Here is a 26,381-nt window from a genome sequence, read left to right as displayed (position 1 = left end):
TTAGTTATATTATTTAGGCAATGTTTGCTTTCTCTGCATATTTAAGGAAATAAACCGGCCAACTGCAGATAGTAAGCGACTGCACAGAAAAGCTACGTGACATATACGGCGTCCAGGTAAGCTGAATGGTGGATTGAACTGCAGGGAAGGTCATCCTCCCGTAAACTTACGGTGTTGTGTTCGTCCCCGGGATGATACCATACCAGCGACAGAAAAGCAATCGTTGATGATGTCGAGGGCATTCTCTTTTGTCTTCTATATGTCGTCTGCGTAAACTGTAATTCGCAAATCTGCTATTGTTAGAAGTGTTCACTTAGTCCTGCCATCTAGAAATGCTAGGTTATGTCATTTGTCCTGGTCTAGTTCAAGAACATGAACAATGGAGGGTCAGCTAAAGGAACTAGGCAGTCTGATGTCTACGTTAAGCTTGATATTAGACCAGTGGACCAAGAGTTCGCCACCCAATAGTCATAATCAATAAACCATTAATTCGCGAATTCAGCAGTCTTCATTTGTACGACGTTTCAGTGTATGTGTTGAAAATTGAGAGAACCACCTGCTCTAATGTTTTATTTCTGTAAACCAAAGCAATATTTTGCACCCAGTCAATATTTCACAAGATATTCCCACTGTACGATACCAAGATAATATTTTTCGAGTAGATTTTATCAGTTTTTTCCATGTGCCAAAATTTTTAGAAAGGCAATGACGCTGGCCGGAAATGGTCGCTCTCCAGATGACCTAATTGTGTGTTGCTTGCGCTCGTGCAGTGTGAAACACTGGCAGTCGTTAAGCGAGAAAAAGGGACCTTATCTAAACTGAATCACAGCAATATTATACCGCCCCAGGTAATCATCATCAGGGGTCTTTGGTGAACGACGCAGAGAGATTTTGTGGCATGGACGATGTCTTCCTACAATGTGCATTTAATATAATCAGACTAAGCCATGCCTCATGCCCTTGCATGAAATCCAGAAAGTACATTTGCAGAGGTTGTTTCATATGTAAGTGGGTGTTTCTTGCTGAATAATGTAGCGCTTTACTGGCCTTCTTAAGGAAAAAATTGCCTTATGAGGCCACGCTCTCCAATGGAACCCAATACCCTGAAATGAAAATTCGTCACGAAGCGGAAAAGGGTAAGTAACTAAACATTCTTTTTTTTAAAGGAAGTGTTTAGCTCAAATGCGTTACGAAGGGAAGAAAAGTCTCCAGTATACCGTTATATAGTATGCCAAGCTGTCGATCGAGTCCAATGGTTTGAAATACTGCACACAACAGAAATAGACCATGAGACAGCGCAACCAATCGGTATATTTGAACAATGACACACTTGAATGCATTCACCCTTTTCGCGGAGAAGTTTCCTCCAGAGAAACGAGATGGCATATTCGGTGGCGCACCGCACGTGGCCTGATGGACACCGCACTAACACGAAACCATTACCGCGTCAGCTTTGCCTCTGTACGATCAGCTGTCGGAAATGCAACAGATTATTTGCTAACGCCCTTTGCTCCAATAGCGCTTAAATTTTTGTAGTGGTGGATTCGGGACCCGTGCAGTAGATGGCAGCGACAACAGTGACTTGCATATCAAGAAATGGGATCAGTATGTGTGACCAAGCTCACGGACCACTGCTACATAAGGAGAGCCGGCGTTTCCGGCCCTTCGTGACACGCGACTGTCCACGAGAGTAAAATACTTCACTCATGCACCATAGTCTTATCGCTAACCTCTAAAGAAAGTACTTGAACCGCGGAACTTTGGTAAGAGGGAGTACTGCTCGTTAAACATTGACAGAAGCTGTAGCGCCGCTTCCTTTGATAGTAAGTTTCCATCCATCACGTTATTTACACCCGTCTACCCCAACTGGCGCGCAAACTTTCTCATGTCCACTATGTCGCCAACCTATCAACATTTAGTGAATGGGCGCACACTTGAATATATGTGCGCTATTCATGTGCTATAAATGACGGACTACACCTATAGTGCTCAAATGGTCGAACCTGATTGTTTTGTGGCGGTCCAGAAGAGTAGGCGTGTTACTAGAAATAATACATATTTGCTACAGCATACTTCAATGCACATAACAGCTACGTTTCAAGCCTTGTATGCAATAAGAACAAATCTATCGGAACTGAGCGCACTCGCGAGCAATTAGGCAGGAAATAACAAGATAGCGACCGCACCGAGGAATTTTACTGAACCAGGAACGTGATAAGCCACTGCTTCAAGGAATTTGCAAAATGAAGAATGAAGAGCAAACCAGGCAGATCCTGGCTTCATACCTAAGAAGAAAGTTTCGATAGCTTCGAACACATAATTAGCCGCCCTTTTATAACAATGAATATATGCGCTGCTAGCGCCTTTTGGGCGTAGCTTAATGAGCTCTGAAAACGCTTTCACATGTTCAATGAAGCTGTGGCCAAAGCTTCGTTTTGTCAACCCAGTCACCGTCTACGATATCTCCCAAACCCGAGGTTTGATAAGCCACACCACTGTCAAACACAAACAATTGACGCGTCACCACGTGATCAAACATAGCAGCACGCACGGGATCGCCGCGAGAAGGGTCAATAGGAAATGATTTACATATAGACTCGAACTATCGGCTACCTGTGTAGCCTCGTCATTGGGGATCTAATTACTTATATGCTCAGCTGCATAGCATGCCAAAAAAGCACCCGTCAATGCATTGGCTAAAAAATGGTTTCTAGTACCTGCCGTGGTTAGCTTAGTGACTATGGTGTTGGGCTGCTAAGCACCTGGACGCGGGATTGAATCTCGACCTTCCAGGCTACATTTTGATTGGAGTGAATTGCGAAAACACCCGTGTACTTATAGTTAGGTGCACGTTAAAGAAGCCCAGGTGGTGGGAATTTTCCGTCACCTCCCACTATGGCGTGCCTGATAACCATATCACGGTTTCCGCTGTTTCGGCACGTAAAACGCCATAATCTCTAGATGCTGTGCAGCAAATTTTATCATGGTGGATAGGAATGCGCTAAAATTTAACTATATCTTAATGCAGTCAATTACAGAATCATTCGTTTGTTTGCGTAGTGCGGCAACAGAAACAAATGTCAGACAAATATTAAGCCCCGTCCCAAGCACTCTTTTCTTACACTTTTGTTTTGCCTCTGATGCACTTCACCAAGTGTGCGGCGCAAGTAACCAATAGTGTATATACCATTCTCCTTATGAAATGTTGGTCACGGCTGTCACTACACTGGCCATCCACAGTGTAGTGATCTCGAGATATCATAATACATGAACACAATGAAATTCAGTTTAAGTGACCGTATACAAAAAAAGAAAACTCGAATAGCACTAAGGAGCCAGTCCTCACGGCATCTTTCATGGGCTATGGGTTGTGTTGAAGCGTTATTGTCTATGAAGCAATGCACTAACACCGTGTCAAAAAACGCCTCATAGAACTCGTGTGAAAGCTCACACTAATATCTGTTTTGTAGCAACACTGCTTAGTCTAGCCTAAGCAAAAAAAAAAAAAAAAGAAATGTGTAGAAATGCGGCGGGGTTTCACTGTAAAATATAAAAACGGGTAGAGGTGGAACAGATATGAAGGCACTCGCGTCTCTTTTTTCTCTTGGTGAAACGCGAACTTGATTATCGTCCTATGCTCTTCGACAATGAGCTTTTCTGGAGGTACTTGCATGTTCAGTTCAAATTTCTGAATGAGTGCTTAGCTAAGAAGATAGTAGCTTAATTGTAAACAGTTCAACAAAGAATAATCGACCGATACACCCTTAAATATATCGCTACCTTATTCGGTGTTTTTGCAAGGTTCTATATTTATAAAAGTGCTTCCTCGTATAACCAGCCAAAAAGTAAATTATGACTTTGTTGTTTTTCAATTTTGCAATTTTACTACCGCACTTTTTCAAGTTGGCAGTAGTAAGCACTATACGAAGTCGAATCCTGTTCCTAAGAAGAATGAATGGGGTAAAGAGGCAGAAATTTGTTCCTAGGTTTGACCATCACGAAGATTGTAGCCAATGAGGAACACAACAGAGCAAAGCAAAACGTAGCAGATTTATTCATACGATTGAAATATAGCGCCAAATAAGGGCACATTCCTATTTAATTGATCTGTGCATTCCACCTAAGATGTTTTCAATTGTGTGTTTGTTCTTTTATTAAGGAAAAGATTATGAGCAAACTCGACTGGGGTTATCTAAGCAAGCATAAGCATTGTGCCAATCGCTCATCTCCACGCAAACGACGCTACGGATGTTCTTTACCGCAATCGACGAAGCTCTACACGGTTCAAATATTATATGTTTATTGACCTTGTAATATGTTCTGACTCTTCATCTGACCAGTATAAATCTTTATGCACCCTTATCAGTCGTTATCAACCGTATCTGTCTCGGTCCGACCCCTATCGATTCTTATCAACCTTTGTAGGCCATTATCAATCTTGTCGTAATTGATACGACGGTTATCAACCATTATCAACCCTTATTGGTTGTTAATTGCGTTATCAAAATTGCTCTTACCCTTATTGACCCTCATCTTTTGTCCCCAACCTTATCGAACATGATCCGACCCTTATTAACCTTGTCAACAATCAGTTCTTATCGACCGTATCATAATTGCTTTTACCAATAAAAGCCCTCATCGTTTTTTAGCATATTATCGATTCGCGTTGAATCATTGTCAAGCGCGGTCAGACCCCTATAATCCCTCATCACAACGTTTTGAGACGGCTTATCTGCCTGTGTTGCGTGACAACACAGACAACGCGGTACAACATATTCGTATCATCATCCTCACCATCAGCCTGGCTAGGCGCACTGCATGGCAAAGGCCTCTTTTATACTTCTCCAACTATCCCGGCCATGTGTTAATTGTCGCCATGTTGTCCCTGTAAACTTCTTAATCTCATCTGTCCACAAAACTATCAGCCCCCCCCCGCTACGCTTCCCTTCCATTGGAATCCAGTCCATAACCCTTAATGACCATTGGTTATCTTCCTTCATGCCCTGCCCCCCCCCATTTCATTTTCTTGATTTCAATTGAGATGTCATTAACTCGCGTTTGTTCCTTCACCCAATCTGCTCTTATCACTTAACGTTACGCCCATAATTCTTCTTGCCATAGCTCGTTGCGTTGTCCTCAATTTAAGTAGAACCCTTTTCGTAAACATCCATGTTTCTACCCCGTAGGTGAGTACTGGTAAGACACAGCTGTTATACACTTTTCAATTGAGGGATAATGGCGACTTAGTGTTCATGATCTGACAATGCCTGCCAAACGCACCCCATCCCATTCGTTCTGTTCTGAATATTTCAGTCTCATGATCTGGATCAGCGGTCACAACCTGGTATAAGTAGATGTATTCCCTTGCCACTTCCCGCGCCTCGCTACCTTTCGTAAAGTGATATTTTCTTCCGAGACTGTTAAATATGATTTTGTTTTCTGCAGATTGATTTTTAGATCCACCCTTCTGCTTTGCCTGTCCAGGTCAGTGAGCATGCATTGCGATTGCTCCTGTCAGTTACTAAGCAAGGCAATTTATACTCGTTACATTTGGTAGACGTGCGGGGTACGCGTCTTCGCCACGGAGCTGTGCAGCGGACGTCTCACCCAGCCTGGGACTATATTTCCAGTGGAAGGCACCACATCTGCAGCTACAATGCCGACTACGCGTACCCAGTGCGTTGCTGTACCTCAGCCGCAAGACTCCGGCAAGTTCACTGGCCTCGATGGTGTTGACGTTGAAGAATAATTGAAGATGTATGAACGCGTCAGTAAGGTGAGCAGGTGGTATCTGACGTTAATGCTGGCCAATGTTGTGTTCTACCTCGACGGAACACCGCGAACGTGACTTTACACACACGAGGCAGAGCTAACCAGCTGGGACTTGTTCAACGAAAAGCTGCCCGACGTTTTTGGCAATCCAACCGGTCGACAAATAGACGCCAAGCAACAATTCGCCACGCGTGCGCAAACTGCTAACGAGACGTATGTCTCCTACATTCAGGATGTCCTAACTCTCTGTCATAAATTCGACACGTCCATGCCAGAGGCGGACAAGGTTGCGCACTTTATCAAAGGCATCGCGGACGACGCATTGAACCTTCTGGTCTTTAGAAACTTGTCGACTGTCGACGCCATCATGAAGGAATGCCGCCGTTTCAAGCAGGCGAAGAGTCACCATATGTACAATCAGTTTACATGGCTTCCAATTACTGCAGCGACCTCTTCCTGTACCGACCGCAACGACCAGTGTAGCTCTCCAGCACTAAGCGAAAATGGGACCCGAATTCTACGCCGCGAACTCGAAGCAGCGTTTCCTGTCATGTCTCAGTAGACGTCGTGGAGCAACACCGCTGAGACGATATCGCTCATCCAATCCGTGGTTCGCCAGGAAATCGCTAATCTAGGTCTTCCCAGCGCCTGCTCCTTGAGTCGCCCTGACAGCGGCCCTGCTCCTATTCCTTGGTCCTATCGCAGTCCACCTCCCAGTGTACTGTATTCCTAGAATACCAGGAATCCATCGCGCTGGCGTACTCCTGACGACAGGCCGATCTGTTTCTGCTGCGGCCGAATCGGTGACGTTTCCCATCACTGGCGGAGCCGATGGCCGTCCCCTCCTAGAAACTCCATCCGGAAATCAAATTCGCCGCGAAGTTCCTCACCCCATCCCTTCTACGACGCTTCCGACGCCACTACCTCGACTCGTCGCCATGCTCGCTCGCCCTAGCCTCAACGTCGCCAGCCACGTCCGCTCCAGCTTCACCACTCGCCGTCGTCGACCTACCCAGGACCATGCCAGCAGGAAAACTAGGCAATTCGGCACCTCTAAGTGGTGATGCAATCTGTGATTTACCGCAAAATCGTCCTTTGACGCTGTTTATTAGAAATAACCTCCTCGACGTCCAAGTTGACGGCACATCTGTCACAGCCCTCATAGATACTAGAGCTCACATATCGATTAAGGTCAGCCGCCGGCGCCCCCCCTCCCCATTTAAAGAAAATTGTTACGACTGCTCTTACTCGGTTCGTACAAATCGCCGATGGTAGCACGGTGATCGTGGTCGGAAAGTGTACTGCCCGTGTGAGCATTTCCGGCCGCCTTAGTGTCGTCCTTTTCACTGTGCTTGACCAATGCCCCTATAACCTCATCCTAGGCCAAAACTTCCTCTTCGCCCATTCAGCGCTCATCGATTGTTCCTCAAGTACTCTGCGTCTTGACCTGCCTCTACGGGACGTTCCTCCCACACCACGCGAAATTCGCCTTGGACCCACTGATTTTCTTCACGTTCCACCACAAGTCTTGACATACACCGAAATGTCGCCTTCTGCGCCAGTTCCCGATAGTGACGACATGTTCGCTCCCATAACTGCCATCGTTCTCACCCACAGCGTTACTGGCCCGGATACAATACTGAGCGTCAAAAACAATCGCATGTACCTCCCTGTGGTGAATTTCGGGCTCGCTAAGCAAATTCTGCCTGAAGATATCACCCTGGCTACAATCACTGCTTTAGAAGTTAGTTGCGTTGACATATTTGACGTCGACGCTTCCTGTTAGCCTTTCCGGTCTGCCAAATTTACTGACAACGAAATTAGGAAAATGATCGCCTGGAATCTCACCCCTACGGAGACTGAACAGCTGGGCAGCCTGTTACTTTCCTACAAGGATATATTCGACCTGAACAACCGTCCCTTAGGTCAGACGTCAATTGTCAGACATCGCATACATAAAGGCAATAATCCACCCATCCATCGGAGACCCTACCGAGCTTTAGCTGCGGAGCGTCACGTCATCAAACCGGAAGTAGACAAGATGATAGCAAAAGACATCATAGAGCCGTCTTCAAGTCCGTGGGCGTTCCTTGTCGTGCTGGTCAAAACCAAGGACGGGTCGTGGTGATTCTGCGTCGACTACACCGCATCTCCGCCAAATGTCACGGGTATAAAACTATTTACAAGATGTGTTTACAAGGCATATTTAAGAGCAGCCGAGAATCGCGAGAGATTGTTGCCACTTCGTCGTCTTTACCATCGACGACCTTGTCTTCGTTTCCACCATAACAATATCATCAGTGAATCGCAAGTTGCTAAGGCATTCTCCAATAACTCTTATGCTCAATTCTTCCCAATCTAGGTCTCTGAATACCTCATGTGAACACGCTGTGAATAGCATTGGAAAGATCGCATCTCCCTGCCTCACGCCCTTCTTTAGTGGGATTTTAATGCTTTCTTTATGGAGGACTACGGTGGCTGGGGAGCTGCTATAGATATATTTCACTATTTTAGCATGCGGCTCGTCTACACGTTGATTCCGAAATGCCTTCATGACTGCTGAGGTTTGGGCTGAATCGAACGCTTTCTTGTAAGCGATGAAATCTATATATAAGCATTGATTATATTCGACACATTTTTCTATCACCTGATTGATTGGGTGAATATGGTCTATTGTTAAGTAGTGTTTACGAAATCCTGCCTGGTCCTTTGGTGGACCGAAGTCTGAGGTGTGTCTAATTCTATTTGTGATAACCTTAGTAAGTACTTTGTAGGCAATGGACTGAACGGCCTATATTATTTCGTCTTTGGCGTCCCTTTCTCATAGATTAAGATTATTTTGGCGTTCTTCCAAGATTCCTGTACGCTCGAGGTCATGAGGCATTGTGTATACACGGTGCCTAGTTTTTCTAGAAAAATCTGCCCACCATCCGTCAACAAATCTGCTGTTACCTGATCCTCCCCAGCTCTCTTCCCCTTTGCATAGCTCCCAAGGCTTTCTTTACTTCTTCCGGCGTTACTTGTGGGAAGTCCAATTTCTCTAGACTATTCCCTTTTCCATTATCGTCGTGGGTGCCACTGGTACTGTATAAATCTCTATAGAGCTCCTCAGCTACTTGAACTCTCTTATCCATATTAGTAATGATATTGCCGGCTTTATCTCTTAATGCATACAACTGATTCTTGCCTATTCCTAGTTTCTTCTTAACTGCTTTTAGGCTTCCTCCTTTCCTGAGAGCATGCTCAATTCTATCCATACTATGCTTCCTCATGTCCGCTATCTTACGCTTGTTGATAACATTGGACAGTTCTGCCAGTTCTACTCTAGCTGTAGTGTTAGAGGCTTTCCTACAATGGCGTTTCTTAATCACATCGTCTGTCTCCTACAGTAGCTTACCGGTATCCTGTCTAAGGAGGTTACCACGGACTTCTACTGCAGACTGCTCAATGGTGAATCTAACAGATTCATATGGTTCAGATATATTCGCCTTTTCCAAGCGTGCGTGTCTAGCCGGGTGTGTAAGACACTCTACTTCTGAGCATCACGCCTCAGGCTTCAGTGCCGGCTCTCATCAGTCAGTCGACATTAAATGCTTGCGCGTTTGAAGGCGTAACTCAATATGCAAATTATGTGCAATCTATGAAGCATTTCTTAGACGTACCAAGAGGTTGGATTTTTTTACATGTTCCGCGGACGCAATACGCTCTAGCGCGTTGCGTACTTGCGACAATTTTGTAGTCCTTTGTAAAACTTTTCGTGGACATTTCTCTACGTTACCCTGCAGTACTATGAAAAGGGCATGCCAGCTATGCAAATAAGAGCATGATGTGCTGTCTTACATGTACATAACGTCACACAATGTGTATTCTGCGAAATTGGAATCTCCTAGCCTGATAAAGAGCCAGCTGACTAAGCAATGCTTTGTTCGCCGTTGCAAGCACAATTCTGATGAGAAACATATATATCAGGAAAGTTTTCAGGATGATGGAGAAAGCAAGATACCGCATGCATGCTGATAGTGCCCTTTCACTTCTTCTAATAAACGTTTATTGTCCCAATATTGTTGTTGCGCTTTTAAATTGGTGAAGCCTTTTTAAAGAGATGACTACATAGTATTGGAACACTTGAATTTGAGGCTAAATTGTTTTTCATACTGTGAGAGCAATAGTTCATGACTCACCGGACAATTAAAAGAAAACCAGATGAGTTTCTCTAATAATAAATCTTCTGCAAAAATAACTAACAAATACGCACGTTTTCCTTTTCTAGCTTAGGCTATCCAGAGTTGATGTCAAATTGTTTATTACATAATTGTTTTTTACCTTGGGGCCCCTGCAGCACTAATTCGCCATGTACTTATAACATATTCACGAAAAGAACATAATACCTTGACGTCCTCATTTTATACCTCAGGACAAGCGTGAAGTACTTATTGATTCATCGGGAGGATGCAAGTACAAAGCAAAATTTTCAAAGTTCCACTTGAACAATATTGCTACGGCACAATATGCGCGATCACGAAAGGCCAGCAGTGTGAAGACGACGACGACGATTAGAAGCTAGCGCGGGCTGTTGCCTCTTGGCCAAGCGCAGCGTATTTTCCTTGTAAATATATTTGTACATAGCTTTTCGTCTGCGTCTTCCTACGTAACATATCTGGTGGAGGTGGACGTTCCCTGTACCTCGTCACGGAGCTTCGCAGTGGACGGTACGTCGAGCCTTCCTTCATGGCTCCCGGCGACGACAACCAGACTCCGCCGGCTCCGACACCTGCTGCCACTTCGACGACCTACATCACTCTCCCCGCTCCCCGTGATCCTGGCGTATTCTCGGGCCAAGATGGGGAAGACGTCGATGACTGGATCAGCCGGTATGAACATGTCAGCCGCAATAACCGGTGGGACCCTACTATTATGCTCGCCAACGTAGTCTTTTACCTCGGTGGCACACCTCGAGTTTGGTATCGCACGCACGAAGATGAGCTCACCAGTTGGGATTCACTTAAGACACAGCTTCGAGACTTGTTCGGCAACCCCTACGGTCAACAACTTGCCGCGCAGAAGGCGCTTTCCGGCCGTGTGCAGACGTCAACAGAGCCCTATGTCACGTACATTCAGGACGTCTTGGCTCTGTGCCGCAAAGTTGACACCCACATGACTGAGTCAGACAAGGTTTCCCACATCCTCAAAGGCATTGCCGATGACGCCTTCAACTTGCTCGTTTGCAACAACGTAGCGACGGTGGATGCTGTTATAAGAGAGTGCCGCCGCCTGGAACTCGCCAAAAGCCGACGTATTGACCAGCAGTTTGCCCGTCTGCCCAACACCCCAGCGACATCTTCCTGTGCCGACGCTCCTCGTCCCAACAACACTGCCGATGTTACCAGGATCGTCCGGCGTGAGATCGAGGCCGCCTATCCGGCTGCCTTCGACTCCAGTCCCACCAACACATCTGCAGTCACGGTCTCACTGATCCAGGCAGTTGTCCGCCAGGAGTTTGAAAACATGGGTCTTCACACCATCTGCTCGGCCCATCGCCCTAATACCCGCCCGGCTTCTTCGATTTCGCCCCGTCCCGCATCTTCTTACCCACCACGTTTCCGCAACCCATCTGAATGGCGCACTGCTGACGACAAGCCTATTTGTTTCCACTGCCATCGCATCGGGCACATTTCTCGGCACTGTCGTAGTCGCTGGAGTTCCCCGAGCCGGCCTACTTATACTGCCTACTCTCGCCCCTCAGGTGGCCCTTCTCGTCCCTATGCCGCACGCTCCGATAATGCCGCCACTGATTCTCCTGCAACGAACCGCCCCTATTCTCGTTCGCCTTCGCCCCAACGACGACAATCTCGCTCTCCCCAGCCCCGTCGCTCCTATTCGCCGACTCCCTTCGGACGCCGCTCCCAGCCGGAAAACTAGACGATGCAGCGCCTCGAGGTGACGCTGCATTGCTCCCTACGCCGCCAAATCCTCTACTGACTTTGCCCACTCATCTGAACCTTCTTGACGTGCAAGTCGACGGTGTTTCTGTGTCTGCTCTCATAGACACTGGGGCGCATTTGTCCGTAATGAGCGCTGACCTTCGTAACCGGCTCAAGAAAATTATCACGCCCGCCACGACGCCTGTTGTCCGTGTCGCCGATGGCGGAACAGCCCCCGTAATTGGTATGTGTACCGCCCGCGTCTCCTTCGCCGATCGCTCAACAATCGTGCTATTCACAGTCATCGCCCACTGTCCCCACGACATCATCCTCGGCTTAGACTTCCTTTCCGCACATTCTGCTCTCATCGATTGTTCCGCCAGTACTCTCCGCCTTGACCTGCCTGTTCTGGATCCTGCTGAACCACACCCCAGTCGCCTCAGTTCCGCCGACTTCGTTCGCTTGCCACCTTCGGCATTGACCTACGTTGACCTAGTGTCATCCCCACCAGTCCCCGACGGTCACTACATCGCGGCTCCTATGCAAGACGTCCTCCTTACACATGGGATCACAGTACCCCATACAGTTTTATCTATTACGGCGAATTGCGTCTGCCTGCCAGTGGTCAACTTTGGCTTGACGACACAAGTGCTGCCACGTGGGATGTCTTTGGCCCAGCTTTGTTCATTCGAGGATCACTCAGTAGCATCCATTGCAGTAGACGACACTTCATCCGATACTCCTCTACCATCGCAGTCGGCAAATTGTACCATCGCTGACTTACGGAAAATGATTGCCCCCGACTTGCCCTCCGAGCACGCTCGTGAACTCTACCGCGTTCTGTTTTCCTACCACGATATTTTTGACTTTAACGATCGTCCTTTAGCCCAAACTACAGCTGTCAAACATCGCATTAATACCGGCGATGCCCCTCCTATTCATCGCCGCCCGTATCGAGTGTCACCAGCTGAGCGTCAAGTTATTCACGCAGAAGTTCGCAAAATGCTTGCCAAGAACATTATTGAACCATCATATAGTCCATGGGCGTCACCTGTAGTACTGGTCAAAAAGAAGGATGGCTCATGGCGCTTTTGCGTGGATTATCGGCACCTTAACAGGGTTACCAAAAAGGACGTGTATCCCCTACCTCGGATTGATGACGCCCTTGACTGCCTCCACGGTGCTCGCTATTTCTCTTCTATTGACCTTCGCTCCGGCTACTGGCAGATTGCCGTGGACGATCTCGACCGCGAGAAGACTGCTTTTGTCACACCCGACGGTCTTTATCAATTCAAAGTGATGCCGTTCGGTCTATGTAACGCCCCTGCCACTTTTGAACGCATGATGGACTCCCTTCTTCACGGTTTCAAATGGTCCACGTGCCTGTGCTACTTGGACGACGTTATCGTATTCTCCCCAACGTTCGCTACGCACCTCGAGCGCCTCTCAGCAGTCCTGGACGTTTTTCGGCGAGCCGGTCTGCAACTCAACGCATCGAAGTGCCAATTCGGCCGCCGCCAGATTACCGTCCTTGGACATCTCGTTGACGCGAACGGAGTGCAACCGGACCCAGGCAAGATCCATGCTGTTACGCACTTCCCTGTTCCGAAGTGTGTCAAGGATGTGCGCAGCTTCATCGGCCTTTGTTCGTACTTCCGCCGTTTTGTGAGAAATTTCGCCGCCATAGCACGACCACTAACCGACCTTTTGAAAAAAGACGCTCCTTTCCAGTGGGGCGATAACGAGGCCTCTGCATTCTCTCATCTAATCGACATTCTCACAACGCCTCCCGTTTTGGCCCATTTCGATCCTTCTGCGCCTACCGAAGTCCGTACTGATGCCAGCGGTCACGGAATTGGAGCAGTACTGGCACAACGCCAGCGTGGCCACGACCGTGTTATCGCTTACGCCAGCAGGCTCCTCTCACCCGCGGAGCGCAACTATTCCATCACTGAGCGTGAGTGTCTGGCCCTAGTTTGGGCGGTTGCGAAATTCCGCCCATACTTATATGGCCGATCCTTTTCCGTTGTCACAGACCATCACGCGCTTTGCTGGTTATGCTCACTGAAAGATCCTACAGGAAGACTTGGTCGCTGGGCCTTACGCCTCCAAGAATATTCGTATACTGTCACCTATAAATCTGGCCGACTACACAAGGACGCTGACTGCCTGTCTCGCTACCCGGTCGACGAGCCTGACGACGCCGACAGTAGTAGCGCCAACGGCATTTTCTCTGTCTCTGCCTTCGGTAACATCGCCGATGAGCAGTACCGAGACCTATCGCTGCGAGCACTTATCGAGCGTCTGCGCTCTACACCTACCGACGCATCCGTTCGCCGATATGTCCTCCAGGGTGGCATTCTGTATCGAAGGCACTTCCTCCCTGACGGCTCTGACCTTCTTCTTGTCGTGCCAAAACAGCTACGACAGACTGTGCTCTTTGAGATGCATGACGCACCCACTTCAGGACATCTTGGGGTAACCCGCACGTACGACCGCGTCCGCCGCCGCTTCTATTGGCCTGGTCTCGCTCGCTCCGTTCGACGCTATGTTGCTGCCTGTGATCCCTGCCAGCGTCGGAAGACACCTCAGGTGCTACCTGCCGGTCATCTCCAGCCGATCACCGTCCCTGTGGAACCGTTCTTTCGTGTTGGATTAGACCTGCTCGGTCCCTTTCCCACGTCATCTTCTGGGAACAAATGGGTAGCCGTCGCGACTGATTACGCCACCCGATACGCTATCACTCGGGCTCTCCCTACCAGCTGCGCCACTGACGTCGCGGACTTTCTCTTGCGTGACATTATCTTGCTTCATGGCGCCCCGCGACAGCTGCTTACTGACCGTGGTCGAAACTTCCTCTCGAAAGTTATCGCTGACATTGTGCGTTCCTGCTCCATTCAACACAAACTGACTACTTCATACCATCCTCAAACCAATGGCCTGACAGAGCGGTTAAACCGTACTCTTACCGATATGCTGGCCAAGTACGTTTCCAAGGACCACCACGACTGGGACATTGCCCTTCCTTACGTAACATTTGCGTACAATTCTTCCCGGCACGACACCGCCGGATTTTCTCCCTTTTATCTACTGTACGGTCGCGAACCTACCTTGCCCCTAGACACGGCACTTCCTCCTGCTGCGGTCTCAACAAGCGAGTATGCGCGCGACGCCATCGCCCTCGCTGACCATGCACGCCAGCTTGCCCGTGCTCGACTGACGGCCTCACAGACCACTCAGCAGTGTCAGTACAACGCCCGCCATCGTGACGTACAGTTTTCACCTGGTGCGCTCGTGCTCCTGTGGTCGCCCTCTCGTCACGTCGGACTTTCAGAGAAGCTCCTTTCGCGATACACAGGGCCCTACCGCGTGCTGCGCCAGGTGACGCCTGTGACTTACGAAATTGCTCCTGTGGCCTCAACCTCGTCCTCTCCTGTGGCATCTAGTGATGTCGTACACGTCAGTAGGCTCAAGGCCTACTACACTGCTTCCGAGTCCGATCTTTAGTCGCTCCGGGACGGCGCTTTTGCAGCCGGGGGTAGTGCTACGGCACAATATGCGCGATCACGAAAGGCCAGCAGTGTGAAGACGACGACGACGATTAGAAGCTAGCGCGGGCTGTTGCCTCTTGGCCAAGCGCAGCGTATTTTCCTTGTAAATATATTTGTACATAGCTTTTCGTCTGCGTCTTCCTACGTAACAATATTATATAAAGAATACCGCTACCGTTTAAAATAGATGTCTTGCCATCATTTTCATAGTTGAGTGATATCTAAATCTAAAACTGCAATTTCGTACATATGTAAATGCATTAACAGTTCGAGTTGTGGCTAAAAAGCTGCTGACGTTTACACTGAAGAACATCCCACCTCCCAACACCTAAAATTTTAGAATTAAAATATTCTGCTATTTTTAATCTGCAGCGCTTGAACCAAAGTAACCATCTCACCTTTAAGCATGCCAGATTTAACCTAATTTCGAATGTCTGAGTAACGATGGAATTGGATATCACTGACTTGTGCTGCATTGTCGAAAAGACGTTCGTGTGAACCTAGTAAATAATAGGAGCGATACAAAAATAACCAGTCATAGCAATTATCCAAAAAACATCTATACAGGCTAAACACGATAATCCACATGTCGGCATTTCGTACTCCAACTATACAAAACTAGTTTTGAAGTCCTGCCACCAGATTTTATTTTCAAAGCTGATATTACTACTGATATATTAAAGAGCTATGTCTCCCTCATATGTGAGCCTGCTACGCTTTGAAAACAGTGGGCTTTAAACCACCAAGGCCATCTTTAATTCCAGAGCATGAATGAAGTCAATATTTATATTCTCCTCACAGGTAAAGGCTAGAATACAGTATATAACTGATGTTTCTCATTTTATTTCTTCATCACTGCTATTGCCTCCAAGTGCTTCGCAAATAATCCTATTTATTTGTTTCTTGTTATGCGCGTGATAGTCTACCATTCTGACGGTGCATCGTCTCTGTTACAGAAAAACACGCGATAACACACACGTTCGAGTATTGGAACTCGACGGAGAAGTGCTTCTTGTTGAGGTCACAAGGTATGAGCCATTTAAGATTTCCTTTTTTTTTTTAACTTAGCACCGCATGCTTTTTACCTTTTCAGTTATTGGCATTTTAAATGAAATGCCTATAGCTGTAATTGGTGCTCCAGTGACGAATGTCTTTTTTGTTTGTTTGTTTGTTTGCTTGTTTCTTTGTTTATTTGTTTGTTTAATTATTCAGAAGTATACCGTGGTCTTATATGGGACGAAGCCGAGCTGAACGAAATACAGTCATGGAAAACATACAAGAATGTCGCAGATTCGCCCGAAAGACGAAGCATCGGATAACCCTTACTAACCTAATTAACAAGCATGGTGACACTCGTGGACAGACAAACATTAAAACATTTCACTCTACGAGGGCAGATACTCGCGGTCAAAATGCTGGCGCCAGGAACAGTGGTCGCAGCAGCGAGAGAATCAACCCCTTCGTGCTGCCTCTCGCTTCAACACAAACTAAGCGGAGAAATCCCAGCGCACACGTAGCTGTCAGCCCTCGACTCGCCTAGACCCTGCACTGATCACAAATCGCTTTAAAGTTAAGGCCCGCGTGACCACCACCGGAGTAGAACCCCGCCCCCCTCCCGGTGCCATGCTCGCGGTGGAAGACGCGCGCTTCGTCCCCACCTTCTTCGCTGGCACGCACGAGATCAAGGAGCCATCCTCGGTTTACCCTCGCACACTTTCACTCTCATCTAGAGCTAGTATGCGGCTAGCACCTACAGCTAGCAGGGTACTATCGTAGTTGAACTTGATACAGAATATCGCGGGGACGCTAACGGCGACCACGACGACCCCGACGGTAATCCCACTGCAGTTTCCATAGAACTGCTATCGCGGTAAATGAAAACGACACCAGTATATACAATAATACAATAAACCAATATGACCGGAAGAAAGAACTGGCATGACATCGCATTAGAGGGCGCACACAGCACGTTCCTATGCGGTGACTGTATCAGACGAGAAGGCTGCTGTCTCGAGTGAAGTCCATGTGCGAAGTCAACGAACGGGAGACCCAGGCTCCATGCATTTGTTACGCAACCTGCTGCCGGTGCGAGAGGGATATCATGATGTAGTGAGATCTTCGGAGCGGCCATATAGGCCGCTCAAGTCGAGCATGCTTGCATAATTTTTTATCTCCCCCTCCATGCTCGTGAGCCGTCTTCTTCACCGGCCGTGGGTGCAATAGTCGCGCCGCTACACGGCGAACTTCGAACTCTTCCTACTCGTACTTCGTACTTCGAACTCTTAGTTCGAAGTACGAATGAAATATCTTACAGGTACAGTTACGGACACACTTACAGACACAGTTACGAGCACAGTTACCGACATGGTAACTGCGACGGTAGCCATTTCCAAGGTTGCTGATGTTGGAGCCCAGAAAAGTGGTTCTGCAGACAGCTGGGTCGTGCTGGTACCGAGCTGGATAGGCACCAAGAACAGCCACAGAGCGAAAAGCAGGGCGAATATCAGGGCTGCCCAGAGGATCTAAAATTGAATGCACAATTTCTCCTCCTTCAGCGTCTGCTCTTCCTCGCGATATCGTAGCCGGAACTGCTGGTCAAGTATTATGATCGCCTCTTGATCGGGGTGGTGCGTATGGTTTGCGGGTGCTGGAGGCCTGACCACGAGCACATGTAGCAGTGGAGGAGATAGCGTAGTCGGGCACTCCAGGGCAGCTGTTGCTGGCTGCCTAGGCGCGTCTCCGGTAACAGCGAATTGCAAATGCCTCGCCAATTTCCTACACGTGGGGTGGGCCTTACGGGAAAGTTGTCCCGTTGTGGTGGCACTTGCATAGCGGTTGCGGCAGTTAGTATCTGCGGAGCGTCGCAATTCTGGAGGCTGTATATGTAGATCCTATGGTGGGTAGTTGTTGTTGGTGGTGTCGTGTTCATACAATCCGTGAGAGATCTACCAGGCAGCATTGGCAGTGTAGATTGTGGAAGAGGCACAGCCTGAGTGATGCTTTAATGCTTAATCGCGACCTGCCCCAGGATTTCCTGTATGCCGAGGTCTGTAGAAGTCGGAACACCAAAAGCAGGCCAACTGGCAGCTCGGGACTTGCGTGGACATAGGGCAAGTGCTGGTTACTGACAATTTAAACGTATAAGTTTTGCTCGATCTGACGAAACGAGATGGCAGAGCTGCTCCTCTAAAACTTTGGTAGGCCATGCATCCGCGCAATATGTAAGGACATAAAATCAGAAGGCTGGCCTGCTCCTTCTTGGGATGCAATATCGAATGACGATAGCATCAAGTTTGCGGAAGTTGCTGAAGGCATCGTGAAGCTGGTGCTTGTGGCTGCGCCGTGCCTGCGGGAGTGAAATTTGCGCCTAGCAGACCCGGTGGGAGAGCCTCTGAATCGGGCATGAGTGAGGTGTCCTTGAAAGAAAAGCGGACAGCTTGCGGGAAAATCTGACGAAGGAGAGTGGCGGTCCATAGAGTAGCTGAAAGCGCTTGCGTTTGGCCCAGTGAAGTTCTCGCAAAGCCACGTCGCACTGCTCTCTTAGAGATGGGGAGGCGGGTCACGAACCGAGTAGACGTCTGATGTCGGGGCTGGCGCTTTTCATTTCGAACCTTGCTATCTTGTTTCTGATTGCTACCATGCATTGTCATAATGCTTCCATCTTTGTAGTGGACATTTCAAATTGTTTCTGCATCGTTCTACTAGACTAGAGATTGGTTCCCCTTAGTCTGTGGCTGTTCCTCCACCTGCCGCTTCTGCGGTGGGGCCAGCGCCGGCGCGCTTACCTGCCTTTGTGAGGTTGGGCGTGACTGCTCTACCGCTGATGGATGGAGTGCGGCGCCGATCTCGTGTTTTTTCTGCTTCTATCTGTGTTATTTTCGCATTTTCTAGCTGTGCTTCTAGCTGTGCTAAAATTATTTTAGTACCTCGGCTAGCGTTGGGTTCATTTGAGTTTCTTTAGCTCTAGGTCGGATCAGCCACTATCCAGTTGTTGGGCGGGCGGCGAGACTCTGTCTGCCGAGCTAACCTTGCTTTGCTCTTATTGCAGAGAACCCGGACCACGGCCTGGACTTGGACCGGGTCCGGCATCTCGATCGCCTACTGCCACCTCCGCCGCACTGGGGCAACCGCGGGTAGCAGCGGGAGCGGCTAATGCTGCCGCCTCCTCTGTCGTTTCCGCTGTAGCCTTGGCTGCCTCCTTGTATTGTAGCCGCAGGCGTTGGTGTTGTTATGGTTCCGCAACTCTCTCGGGCGGATCATTCCGTCTTGGGCGCTTAGTCTCTGCAGCTGTTGCTGGTTGGCCTCCCATTATCGTTCCCTTAGTAGGTATGGAGTCCTGAAGATCTCCGTGCACTTCTTCCGTGATATGCATTGATCTTCGTGCTGGCACAATTAGAGTTTCTTTTTTTCAGTGAGATGAGCACAACGAGAAAGAGGTGAAATCAGGAGCCAACGTTTCGACAACCGGACTTGTCTTCTTCAAGGCGATATATGCTTTCCTCGCCACAGTACTTATAGGCGGGGTTCTTCTAAAGGCGAGAGGGCGTATTGTGGGTGGGCGCGGCAACGAGTGAAGGTGTATTAACGGCGAGGGTGTAGAATTGAGAAAAAAGGAGTGCTGTGCACAAGACCAGTGACACAGCCGTCTGTAAATGATATGTCGACGGCCGTGTGTCAGCCGGCGTGTCAAAGGAGCGCAAAGCAGCCCTAAAATATTTCTTTCGCTGGTGGTCGTGGGCTATCGTGTCTCTGAAAGAGATATAGAAGGAGCGGCCGAAACCGGTGCTCGTGAAAAAAATAAAATAAACAACCACAAATAAAAGGAAATATTTCAGTGGAATAAAGATACAAATATAACGAAAAAAGCAAAGAAAGAAAGAAAAGCACTAAGCAACTTATTTAGTGTTGTTGCCTATAGCTTGAAATTTATCATAGCGAAAAGATTCCAAAGCTCCCTTTGAAACGTTATGCCTATTGGTTGCAGTGTCTTCAACTTATAGATAAAGTATAATTCTCTGTACTTCCTTTCTCGTTCAGAACGGAAATTTGACTGTAAGATGTGGAGTTTCAGTTCATCAAAGTTATGACCTGGTTGGTTGACCACTGCTTTAAGCTGTTTGGGACGTAGCCCCATTACCTTTGTTGCTTTCTGCGTTTTGAAGGCTGATTCTTCTGAAGTTTATATACATTCTGCTATAACATTTCATTCGACAACGTATTTATCGCCTAGGTCCACATCTAAACGCGTCTACTTAAAATTGCGAACCTTCCCAACGAATTGCCGTCGAAGTCTGCTACGGGTCGCAGACTTTTTCGCATGTTTGTGCATGATTCCACCTCTCACATCAGTTGAAGGTATGGTATGGGTGTTCGATAAGCAGCTTTTTACGTGTTCCAGCCACTGTGCTCTCGAAGTTGTGCGAAGCTTCGCGCGAAGCGATTGCGGAAGAGCTTTCTCCTTATGAATTCACCGTATTCTTAAGACAACTAACTGCATTGCTATCACGTACTTCCGACGTCCGTTTAAACATTTTGTTCGAGAAAGTGCTGACAACTCTGCCATCTTGCCATTTGTCCAACAGGCCCATAACTGGAGGTCACTTGATCTAGCCCGCGGGACGCACACCCCACGGTTGTGCTAGCCGAGCAGAATACGCGTCTTCTCCTCTGCCTCGGCCGTGGATGTGCGTGGATACCGGCATGCCTTAGTGTATACGTTCCCTTGAATGGTCTGTTGGTGGTCATCTGGTGCGGTTGCTAGGTTCAAGATAGAGCATGCTAGGGCAACCCCTAGAATTTGGTGGCTTCGATGAGGCCACCTTCTTGATTTCTACAAAGCTTTTGCAAGATCCTTACAGAAGCGGTTGGGTCAGCTTGTCATGTGAATCAGTATTTGAGTCTACGTAAACGCTAATTGGTTGTGCTGAACAAGTATTGAGTGGACATGAATCAGGCCGACTGCACAGATTAGGTTTATTAGGCCTGACCATTTTAGGGCATGTACGTAGACGTGGACTGGTCGGGCCTGTCAGTGCTCAGACTTGCCCGGCATCACTGAGATATCGCGATTCATGCGCCGTAAAAGGCAATGATATAAGGACAAGGCACGTTGACGTGGACTTGTTAAATGCCGTTCCGGAAACCTTGCATAGATTATTTCGTGCCAAAAAGAAAGACAGCCTACGAGAAAGCTTCATTTGAAGGGACCGAAAATTTTTTTCCTAATTCAAATGTGCCATCACCCAACAAGGGGAGTGTTGAAGTTGCATACACCATCCCCGACCACCCTTTCCTGCCATTGGTGAGTGAAACGGCGCCCGACAGACGGCGGTACCGAGCCAAGACAGAGCGGTGGATTAACCGCTGCAGCTGCCTTTCGGGGTGCTATTCTGGACATTCCGCCATTTTCTTCGAGGCGTGACGTAGGCTCGACGTAATAAAAATGGCGCTAATGGCCCCGTTTTGCTTTCGCAACGTGACGCAAACTTGACGTTTTGCCTAAGAAAGCGAAATGAAAGCACCGAACCTAACGTTTTTCGTAAAGCAACACAGTTTTCCTCCTGAGTAAAAAATAAAGAAGCTATTTCAAAGCATACGATTACTCCGTCGAAAACGCTGCTCGCTTCCGTCGTCCGCTGCGTACAAGACGTCGTCGGCTTCATTAACTATGATGTGTGCACCCGGCAAACGGTATGAGTCATCGTACGTTGGCGCCAATGCACTTGTTTTCTACTTTCAGACAACATGCGTGACCTGATCGCGCGTTCTTGGCCACGCGGCTGGCTGAGAAACGGCTGAATATCACCGATGGCATTGCGTGCGCCAGAAATATCTGCTAACGCGACGCAAGCGCCGGGGCTGCCATCTCTTCTTCAGTTTGCTGGTTACTCGCACCGCGGGAGGAAACTTCAAGGTGCCTCCTTGCGTACATTCCTTTTTATAAATTAAAAAGACACCATTGTCCTAACTTTTGATTGTGCGAAAAGGCATCAATCTTGATTACGATAAAAACGCAGAAGTGAAAAGTGTCAACGTTGCCGAAAGCTTGCTATGTTCAATCAATATTATTTCGTATGAATGTGTTCTGTTAAAAAATGATCGCGGAAAACACAAATGCCAACACCACCCGAGAGCGATGCAAATACTATGAGCACGCGTTATGAACAAACGATTTTCATGGCGCCAAACGACGGGGAAAACATGGTGATACGCATTCCTCTCGGCTGACATTGCATATGGCTGCTCATTACCATAATTCGCGCGGCTCGTCGCGCCACAAATTATGGCGCAAAATATCTGCAAAGGCGGTCAGCGTAACGTCATGCAATGTCAAATTGACGTTTACTAAACAACCCTTCCTGTGACGCCCCCCACAGCATATTCCTTCAGCCAGTCAGCAAGCTGGCATGGCGCATATCTTGAATCGCCACCACATATTCGCGAAATCGCATATGCATTGCACTGACTTCTGTACGCTACCGCTGGCTTTCTTTTTGAAGCGCTAGCGTCGCAACATAGCTGCCAAGGACCAAAAAAATTTATTAGTGGATAAAATTTGCCGCTCCACATCACGTTTCGTCATCTTGATGAAAACACAAAATTGCGTTTGCCAAAGCTTCCGTTTCCCGGCACAAATTTCAAGGCACGTGAGCTTTCGACAGCCTGTCACAGAGTAAACATGGGGGATAATGGCAGCCGTGCAGCCGCCATGAGTGTCGGGAATAGCACCCTCGGTCAAGTGGCGTAGACCGTACCGGCATCCCCCGATATCGCATGGAAGTTGAATTCTCTGCTACTTCCAGTTTGTGCGAGTTTCGCGAGCCGGCAAGAGCAGCGCAGCCCTAAGCGATAACAGAACTACTGAAACGACAATGTGTGTGCGGCGTGGAGTCTAGCGAAAACAAAACCTTTCGACTGTCATGGATGATTTCAATTAGTTGTATTTTTTAAAATAGCAAAGAACTGGACAAGCAGCATTTTATTTTGTCTTGTAATGCAATACAGTGGTGTTTTGTTTTTCAGTGAGTGTTTCAGTACTAGTGACCGAATTCTACTCAGGAGAGTTTCGTCATCGGAAAAGTACTTGAATGTCATGGGGGAGTCTCTAATCATGTCATGCATTTACCTAATTTTCTCTATCATTAGGGCTCTCTTCGCGATACTATTGACGCCTTAGAGATTCTAGAGCACTCCGCTATCACCTTACCTTCACTTAAATTTTTGCATTTAGTGTCCCTTTAATAGATTAACGTGATAGCATTCGAAGATCCCTGACTGCTTCTGACGCTTCCTGGCAACTGCAGCGTATGTAACAGTAATATTCACCTGGGAACGCTGGAGGCGAGCGCTATGTACGAAGGCGAGCTTTTTGGTAGAAACGCGACGTCTTGCATAGGCCGCGATGCACGGAGGGGGCGTCATGTGAAGGTGTTGCGAGGAACCAGGTACGCCACGTTATGAATGGCAGAAACGCTGGCAAAAGGGGTGTGCGTAGAGTTTTTGCGTAACAGACTGTTTTCTCCTATATGCAAATGACAATCAAATGCTATCATGTCTGTAGGTTGTGTGGAAGTCGTACTTACACACAACACACACCAGTTATTTTTCTGATAGATCTTACTTGCAGAAATTAAATTAGTTCTGTAACTATGTTGCGCTACATGGAGGGCATGCGTGGTTGTGTATGGATGGTTCGGAATGATTTTTCGCAAAACGACGGTCGATGCTGCTCGCGGGACGCCGGACGCCGACGCAGGATTTTCTGTGACACGCGGCTCTTCTCGCTATTAGTTTAATATATGTTTTGTAGCAAAGAGGAACACAAGCAAATTAATTACTCGGAGATTTAGTGATATAATCACAATATTGTCACGTGGTAGTGACGGTCCGAAACACAGTCGCAATCTGTCAATGACGAAATTAGTTTTTTGTTGGGCGAACCTGTGCCAACAAAATCAAGTTACACTCAAAGCAGAATGATACCGGCTAACACAATCGGCGAAAATCTGATCTGTGGGGCAGGAGCATCGGCGTTAATAGATTTGTTATCGAAGGTTCAGGAATAATCGCAGGTGCCCCCGTACGCAATTCGCGTCACTCGCGCATACAATGAGATTACAGAAGTTTCGATGACAACAGACCGCGGGTAGTGCTACAGATAACCTTCGAGAAAGTTCGATACATGCAGGCGCGTCCTGCGCTCAGCGACAACATTTATTGGTGAAGAGCGGTCACCTGATAAAGAGTAACAATTACACGTGTCATCACGATTGTGAGGCACGCGTAACGGGGCACTGCGGATTAATGTCTACCACCTGGGACTCTTTAACGGGCACCCACTACAGCACCCAAGCACCGCCCGCAGGCTTTTTTGTGTGTGTTTCGCACTCATCGAGAGCCGGCTTGCCGCATGCTGGGATTTGATCGCGCGAATTCGTGTTCAGCAGCGCGACACCATAGCCGCTAAGCCCATAGCCGCTAAGTCACCGTGGAAAGTGCTTCTTTTTTGGTCTTTTTGTAAATATTACAAACGGTCTCGCGTTTATATTCTTCGACTATATGAGGCCTAATTAGGTATATTTTTCATACCTAAATGTACCTATATTATATGAAACAAATATTGACTGTGATACTAATTCTAAGGCACCCGGCGCTATTCGAGCGCTTACAATTAGGTAGTTTGTATGAAAGAGGGCGCTAACGCTGGGTTGCATAATTTCTTCTTGCAGGTAACAAATGCGAGCAGTACACCTGGCACAACCACACCAAGAACCACCCTAAATGTAACGAGGCTTATGGTGCCAAGTGTGGCTCTAGCACGTACCCGGTTTTCCTGGAAAGCTGCCTTAGGAAAATTGATATTTGTATCGGTCCGAGCCGTTGTTGATTGCAAGGGAGCCAAGAAAATAAATTACAGTAATCGCAACAAAAATTATTTACTCAGAATTAATTAAATGATCAGAGAGAGCCAAGAACCGTCCCCCATTATCATCGACAGCACTTTCATTGCTTGTTTCATTTTCATCAGCGCTTAACTGTTTCATCAAAAAATAACAAATGAGATCGTTTTGAGTCTGAAGCACTGATTTCGCTCGAGAGCCAGTGTTGCCCTTAGAAATGTATATCTGAATGCATCTTGCATAGGAAAGGGACAGCGGGACGCACATATTGCGCTATGCACATATGCCATTTTCTTCTTGGAAAGCATCGCATGATTTGATTTTCCGCTTCTACGTCCTCATGGCTACCAGCAGACTTTTTGGAAGTAACCTTTGTACACCAGTACACTCTAAAAACAAAGAGAGTTCCGGGCACTCTCTTTGAGGCAGTAGCTGCTTGTCCCATATTTCACTCTCTTTTCGAGAGTAGATCGACCCTCTTTGAGAGAGAGTAGGTCAACTCCTCCTGACAGAGTTTTGTTACTCCACCACAAGGGATTGCTAGTACTCTTCCGCAGAGTGATAACACCCTTCCCGCAGGGAGTGCTAGCATTCTTCCGCAGAGTGCTAATACTCTCCCCGCAGGGGTAATAGCACCCCGCCAGACCGAGTACTTCTACTCCCCCAAACAGAGTGCTTGTACTCCTTCAGAACAGAGTCCTAGCACTCTTCCCAATACCTCATAGCCAAGTCCTGGCCACGCATGCAGGCAAGAAATCAGATCAAATTAGGACCGCTGATATACTGTTCCCTAGGCGGCTCCTCAGAGACACTGGCCCTATTCGAAGCGGCCTTCAGAATAGGCGTGAGTAAAGTTATGCAGGATATTCAAGTCATTTTTTCCTGGCTATTTGCTGCCTACCATGAGGCGTGACTGCTCTGAAGCGGCCTATGCGTATGCGTCCCGAATGCCACTGCAGAGAAAAAAAAAGGGAATTAACACTTAATCCGCAATTATCTTCGCAAACTTCACAATCAGGAGTCACTTACTCTAATTAGAAAGCAATTGTCAAGGGAATCACATACTTTTCAAGAATCACAATGCTGTATACATCATGTCGATTCGAACCCGCGTATACTCGCATTTATACATTTCAAAGCACACATCCTAACCATTACACCGCATAGCCGCCACGCCTAGTCGTGTTATTTTAGAGGTTATATATATACGAAATGTATTTGAGGAATCGGCGGCTGCG

General features: G+C 47.7%; 1 long non-coding RNA gene across 1 annotated transcript; it reads left to right on the top strand.

Annotated features, from left to right (window-relative positions):
• Positions 1-1,062: 1,062 nt before the first annotated feature.
• On the top strand, positions 1,063-25,188 carry LOC140214038 (uncharacterized). Its single transcript, XR_011890951.1, has 3 exons — positions 1,063-1,136; positions 16,201-16,272; positions 24,973-25,188. It is a non-coding gene; the product is annotated as an uncharacterized lncRNA (long non-coding RNA).
• Positions 25,189-26,381: the final 1,193 nt, after the last annotated feature.

This window comes from Dermacentor andersoni, chromosome 11, assembly GCF_023375885.2.
Source record: "Dermacentor andersoni chromosome 11, qqDerAnde1_hic_scaffold, whole genome shotgun sequence".
In the NCBI taxonomy this organism is placed as follows: Eukaryota; Metazoa; Arthropoda; class Arachnida; order Ixodida; family Ixodidae; genus Dermacentor; species Dermacentor andersoni.
Note: the sequence above shows the minus strand (reverse complement) of the source record. Positions and strands in the feature narration are given on the sequence as shown.